The sequence below is a fragment of the Leopardus geoffroyi genome, chromosome B2 (assembly GCF_018350155.1).
Source record: "Leopardus geoffroyi isolate Oge1 chromosome B2, O.geoffroyi_Oge1_pat1.0, whole genome shotgun sequence".
Taxonomy (NCBI): Eukaryota; Metazoa; Chordata; class Mammalia; order Carnivora; family Felidae; genus Leopardus; species Leopardus geoffroyi.
In genome coordinates, this window is record NC_059332.1 from 130,757,642 (window position 1) to 130,763,723 (window position 6,082).

Below are 6,082 nucleotides of genomic sequence, written 5' to 3' on the forward strand. Positions count from 1 at the left end.
AGAGAGTTGACCTATATTAATTCTAGGAGCAAATGTCTAACTCTCTCTATTTCTGTCTCTGTCTCTGTCTCTGTCTTTGTCTCTCTCTCTCTCTCTCTCTCTCTCACACACACACACACACACACACACACACATGCACACATACCTTAAAGGCAAAAGAGAGTTTGATTTAATACTTTCATTGGCCAAAAATTCCATGTAGAAGTTACAATTACATTTACTGTAATCATCCCAAGGTGGTCACCATTTACCATTAAATTTTGAGGAAAACAGGAGGGAAAGATTTCTAATGCTGACAAAGTAATTTGTTGTAAAAATAGGAGTTTTCCTGTTGCCAACAAAGAGTACTCTGTGATCCTTTGAACGGGGGTCTTTCCTACTTAGCCACCTTTAAAAGTTAGTAAGTCCTCAGGGTTGTGAGTTTGAGCCCTGTGTTGGGTGCAGAGGTTACTTAAAAATAAATATCTTTTTTAAAAAAAAAAAGTAAAAAAAAAGTAAGTCTCTGAGCAATACAGAACTTCCACATTTGAACATTTCTTGGTCTGAGGTCACCATTTTTTTCTGTGATTAACAAGAACTAAGTGTTTTCTTCAGGGAATCATGGGATAATTCCTCTAACAATATAATTTCTGAAAAAGCTAGGAAGGAACATGTGCTGTTACTACTGAGCTCTTGCAAATACCTTTAATTATGGCAGATATTTAATAAGCACAGGGCTTCAAGGCTTCATGCTTTCATATGTGACTTCCCCAATGTAAAACTAGTCACTAAATCTGGTCACTTCTTAATTGTCTACAGGCCTTGGGAAGATACAATCACCTCTAAATTGCTCAATCCATTCTTCACTAGAAATTAAAAGTACAAACCTCCCTCCCTTTATTGTTTATATTGTCAGACACTCATGCTAGACTGCTTATACACATTGCTCTGGTCCTCATAAAACCCTGAAGGGTGGGTAATTTGTTCCCACCTTACAGATGAGAGAACATGTTCATCATGGCTGCTTCCTCAAGAGGACCTGGGCCTTGAGCCTAAACATGCCTCACTCCAACGTTGTGTTTTTACCTCAAAAATCAACCTCTCAAATGAGCGAGCCTGTCACAGTTAATTCAATATCAGGCTAAAATTTAAATAAAACATTCCAAAAAAAAAAAAAAAAAGGCGGGGGAATGCCTGGGTGGCTCAGTCGGTTGAGCGTCCGACTTCAGCTCAGGTCATGATCTCAAGGCTTTTGAGTTTGAGCCCCTCATTGGGCTCTGTGCGGATAGCTCAGAGCCTGGAGCCTGCTTCCGAGTCTGTGTTTCCCTCTCTCTCTGCCCCTCCCCTGCTCGTGCTCTGTCTCTCTCTGTCTCAAAATTAAATAAAACATTACAAAAACAAAAATAGGCTAAAACTCCAAGGAGGCAAGGACATTATGAAGTAAGGTTTGGGATGACAACCACTTTTAGCAAAACTCCAGGTTTTTCTTTATGCTTATTACAAGATGATGGTTCAGATAAGGCAGGGTGAGTGTTTCCAGTGCTTTCCCCAACTCCCTCATATTGGAGACATTCTGGGCATGGAGCCCCTTTCCTTTGTTTCACAGGTGTGGAGGGCTGAGTTAGTCTCAGCCTCAGGTTCATGTCATCCTATTGCTCAGCTTGGTGTCAGATTCCTCTCCTGTTTTTATCTGTCTGATATTTCCCTTTTATCACCATTATTCACTCCCCCTGTCCTCCTCCTGCCACCAAGGCAAACATTTTAATGTGTCTGATGTCTGATGCGATCTTATTTTCTATGTTCTTAAAAAAGCTTGTTGTGGTTTCTGTGCAAATGTGTGGATGTCGGGCCTCACTGTGAGGCATAATCCTACCCTGGGGACACCCTAGAGCCACGAATGGGGACTCCATCCCAGCTCCACCCCTCACCAGCCAAAGACACTTCTAGGACCAGATATCTTCCATGAGTCTTCCTCCATCTCGAAGTAAGGATGGGCTACCTGGCTTGCCTCTGTCTCATAGTTGCAAGAACCAAATGAGCCAATGATTCTAAAGACATTTTTAAGCTATAAAACATGTTAAGCTCTTGAGTATTTAAAGCTGTAAAGCTCACATGTATGGTTTTATCTCAGAAATCATCTGTGTTATGAATAGTGGTAGGGCTGTTTTGACAAGGCCATATTTTGAAGTTGTCCCATACAGGAGACCTTTGAATCCAAGCTGTTATGCCTGAAATGTGTTCCCCCAAAATCCATTATGTTGAAGACCTAACTATATTTGGACATAGGGCCTATAAAGAAGTGACTATATTTGGACATAGGGCCTATAAAGAAGTAATAAAGGTTAAACCAGGTCATAAGGATGAAGCCTTTATCTGAGAATACTGGTGCCCTTATAAGAAGGGGGGGCAACAGAGTGGGCAAGCAGCCATCTATAAGCCAGGAAGAGAAGTCTTACCAGAAACCAACCCTGGCGGCACTTTGATCTCAGACTTCTGTCCTCCAGAGCTGTGGGAAAAGTAATTTCTGTGGTTTAAGTCACGCTCTCTGTGGTATTTTGTTATGCCAGTCTGAGCAGACTAACACAGAGGATTCCTTAGCAATGTATGGTTTGGGTGCAAAGAGATCACCTTTAAACGTATATTTCCTAACCTTTGGATGTGTCTCAGTCCCTGGAATATTCTCAATATGAAGTTAATTTGCATTTTACTTAATATGTGATAGATGGCACTTTGGAAAAGGAGTCACAAAATCGGCCAGCACTGCTTCAGGTGACAGCAGAGTGAGAAGTAGCCACAAGGGAAGTTACCCTTAAGACCCAGTGACCTAACAGTAGTTCCTCCAAGGATGTGTCCCAATAGAATCACACAAAGTTCTAGAAAATCCATTTGTTGCTCTCTAACACCTAGAACAGGAAAACATAAGATATGAGAAAAGTCTGGCTGGATAACAGACAATGAATTAGCTAACTTCTCTCCCAGCCTTTGATGCCTCATTTCTCAATCCCTTCTTTAGCATTACTAAACACAAATGTCATTTCTGGGATGGCCAATATAAAATGTAGCCAATGTTATTATTAGATAAACATCTGATACCAGAACCTCCCTTTAGAAAAGAACTGTTTCTGTGTTTGGAAAAATACCCTGTCAGAGCTTGGGGATAGCTAGTGACATTTCATGGTCTACTGGAAGAAATACAAATGTTCTATATAAGGCAAAAGGAGAAATGTGTTTGTTATTCTGGAAAAGGGGTTGAGGGGGTGGAGACAGAAGAATGCCATTGTGGTCAAAGGGAGGGGGTTTGCTGAAGGCTGCCTGTCGTGTGATAGCACCCTTCCCTACGAGCCCCTGTATCTCCAGTAAAGTCAATATCCTCATGCATGGTGTGATATGAATGCATGTGTTATGGACGCAGGTGGAAGGTGAGGTTTTTGCCTTGGCAGTGACAGGTAGCTCACTTGGATACATGGTGGATACAGAAGGCAGCCTAAACATCAAGAATCAGGAGAAATGGTGTGAGGGCCCGACGTTCACACAGGTCTGAGTATTTGAGTTGAAATGCCCTACAAACACCAGGGTGGACATTCAAACCACATGAATCGAAGGAGAGAGCCAAGTGGCCCTGAATTTCTTCAACCTCTGAGTGGAGTTTCAAGCACTGTGTGTTCCAAAATATCTTCACTGCAACCTAACACTCTTCTCTCATGCTAAGCCACCCTCTTGGCTGGCTTTCCTAGGAAGCTTGAGACCAGGAGAGGCCGAGCAAAGAAGAGCCACATAAAGTTGTAGGAGTGACCATCAGTTGGCTGGTCCACATACACTTTGGAAACTCTGACTGGCTCCTAAATGCTGAGCTAGTGAATCCCCCGTTCTGCCCCATGGCTATGGCCAGCACGGAACCATGCCACATTTTTGGACACATGGAGCTGGCCAGCCATTGGTGTGATTTGGGGATAGCGCATCATCTTCCTAGATATTTCTACCCTCTGGCATTTCTTTGCTGGCAGCAATTTCCTGAGGCTTGTGTTCAGCTTCTTCCTCTGTGTAGCATTTTAAATGGCTGTATCATTTTAAACTTTGGAGAAATAGAAATAGAAAGGCCTGAGAGGCTGTGGGCCTGGCAGTTTTGCACTGAGCTACCAGCCAGGATAGGATGCATCTCTCTGACTCCTGACAGGTAAGGAGCCAATTTCATTTTTTTGTGTCTTCTCTTGGTGGATGGTGCTAACCAGCTTTTAATCCCTAAACAGAGGAGACAGTGGAAAGCAGTGTCTCCATTCAAATGCCTCTCCTTGGCCTCTAAGGCCCTCTCTGCAAGCAAAAGAGCAGTTCTGACCTCTTTCTTTCTAACAGTAATTACAGCCCTTATTAATTTACTATAAAAAGATAGATGTAAAAAAAGGGGGGGACCTGATGAAGCAAGACATGAGGTTGAATGAGAATATCATTTCCCCTCCCCTGCTCCACATTTCTATTCACTATAATGAACATGTTCCCTTGGAGGCAGAAACCCAAGGCTCGTTGTGACAGAAATGGATATGAAGCAATTCAGGTTCATTGCCATGGAAGTGTTATGATTCAGTTTCAGTAGACAAGAGGTACTCAGGGAGTCTTCTTGTCTCATACATTCTCATACATTCTCATCTCCACTCTTTACTAAATTTACTTAATTGGAAATTAGAATTTGCATTATGGGGATAAGGGTGCTCTTCCTCCCACTCTATGGCCATCACCTGGAACATCCTTATCACAGTGTCCACTCACAGAAAAACAGAGGGGTTGCAGAAGACAGAATGCTTCCCTGGAGGTGAACTGATGCATTCAGGCTTTATCTTTCCTGCTAGTATATGAACTGGGAATATGTGTTAGAAACTCCTGGAGACGTTAAGGTGGAGATCGCCAAAAAGAAACTTTCTAAACTGGCACCTTTCTTCTTTTTATATGTATTAAATGTAATTTATTGTCAAATTGGTTTCCATACAACACCCAGTGCTCATCCCAACAGGTGCCCTCCTCAATGCCCATCACCCACTTTCTCCTCTTCCCCACCCCCCATCAGCCCTCAGCTTGTTCTCAGTATTTAAGAGTCTCTTATGGTTTGCTTTCTTCCCTCTCTGTAACTCCCCCCGACCTTCCCCTTCTCCATGGTCTTCTGTTAAGTTTCTCAGGATTAAACTGGCTCCTTTCTAATGAAGTTGTGGGTTATTTGGAAAGCCCAGGTTCATGGTAAATGTGTCACCAAGACTTCAAACATCTCATGAGGACAGAAAAGATGGAGTGGGGATAAGACTGAAGGCTGTATGTGACTCCCAGTTTCAATACTCAGTGGGGGTGGGGGCACCAAAGCACTGGGTGAGGGAGACTTGGAGAAAGAGAAGAGAGGGTAGAGGAAGCCCTCCTGCCTGTCCTTGAGCCCTGCTCACCGCAGGTCTTGAATGTGTCTCCTCTTCTCTATCACATGAGATGTGTAGGACAAAGATTTTCTGGCTGTGTCAAAGCCCAATCATGTTGGGAAATAAATATTTTATTGGAAACACAAGAGAAAAAATACAGCATGGTGAATATAATATGGATGAAACAACATTAAGTGTTCAGAAATTGGAGAATAATTGGTAGAAACACAGATCTCTTCCTTCACTGTTTTCATATATGACTAATTCTAATTACCAGTTTTCCCGGATACAGATGCCATGAGACAACACCAGGAGTCTCATTGTGTGATAGACAGGGACAGTTTTTGGAAATGTTTAGTTGGCCCAAAACAAATACCCGTTGCTTTCCTAAAACTCATGGAGTTCAACGTCAGCCTGCTGTGCTCAGAGGACTCCTTGGTAGAAATTCCTGCTTGTTAGCTGACACAAAGACAGAGATTTTCAAATGAAGAGACATGTGGTTGAACGTGGCTCATCTGCTTTGATAAATATTCAAGGAAACAGCACTGCCCAGCGTGTGGAGATAATACCTGCTTGACTCTGACTGTGGGAGCCCTCAGTGTCAGACATTTTTAATGGAGTTTGGCATCCTGGCCAGTCAGAGAATGAGCCTGTGGCTTTTAAACAGCTATGGAAATCCAGCAAGCCTGTCAGTGTCTATTGTTAAAAATTAT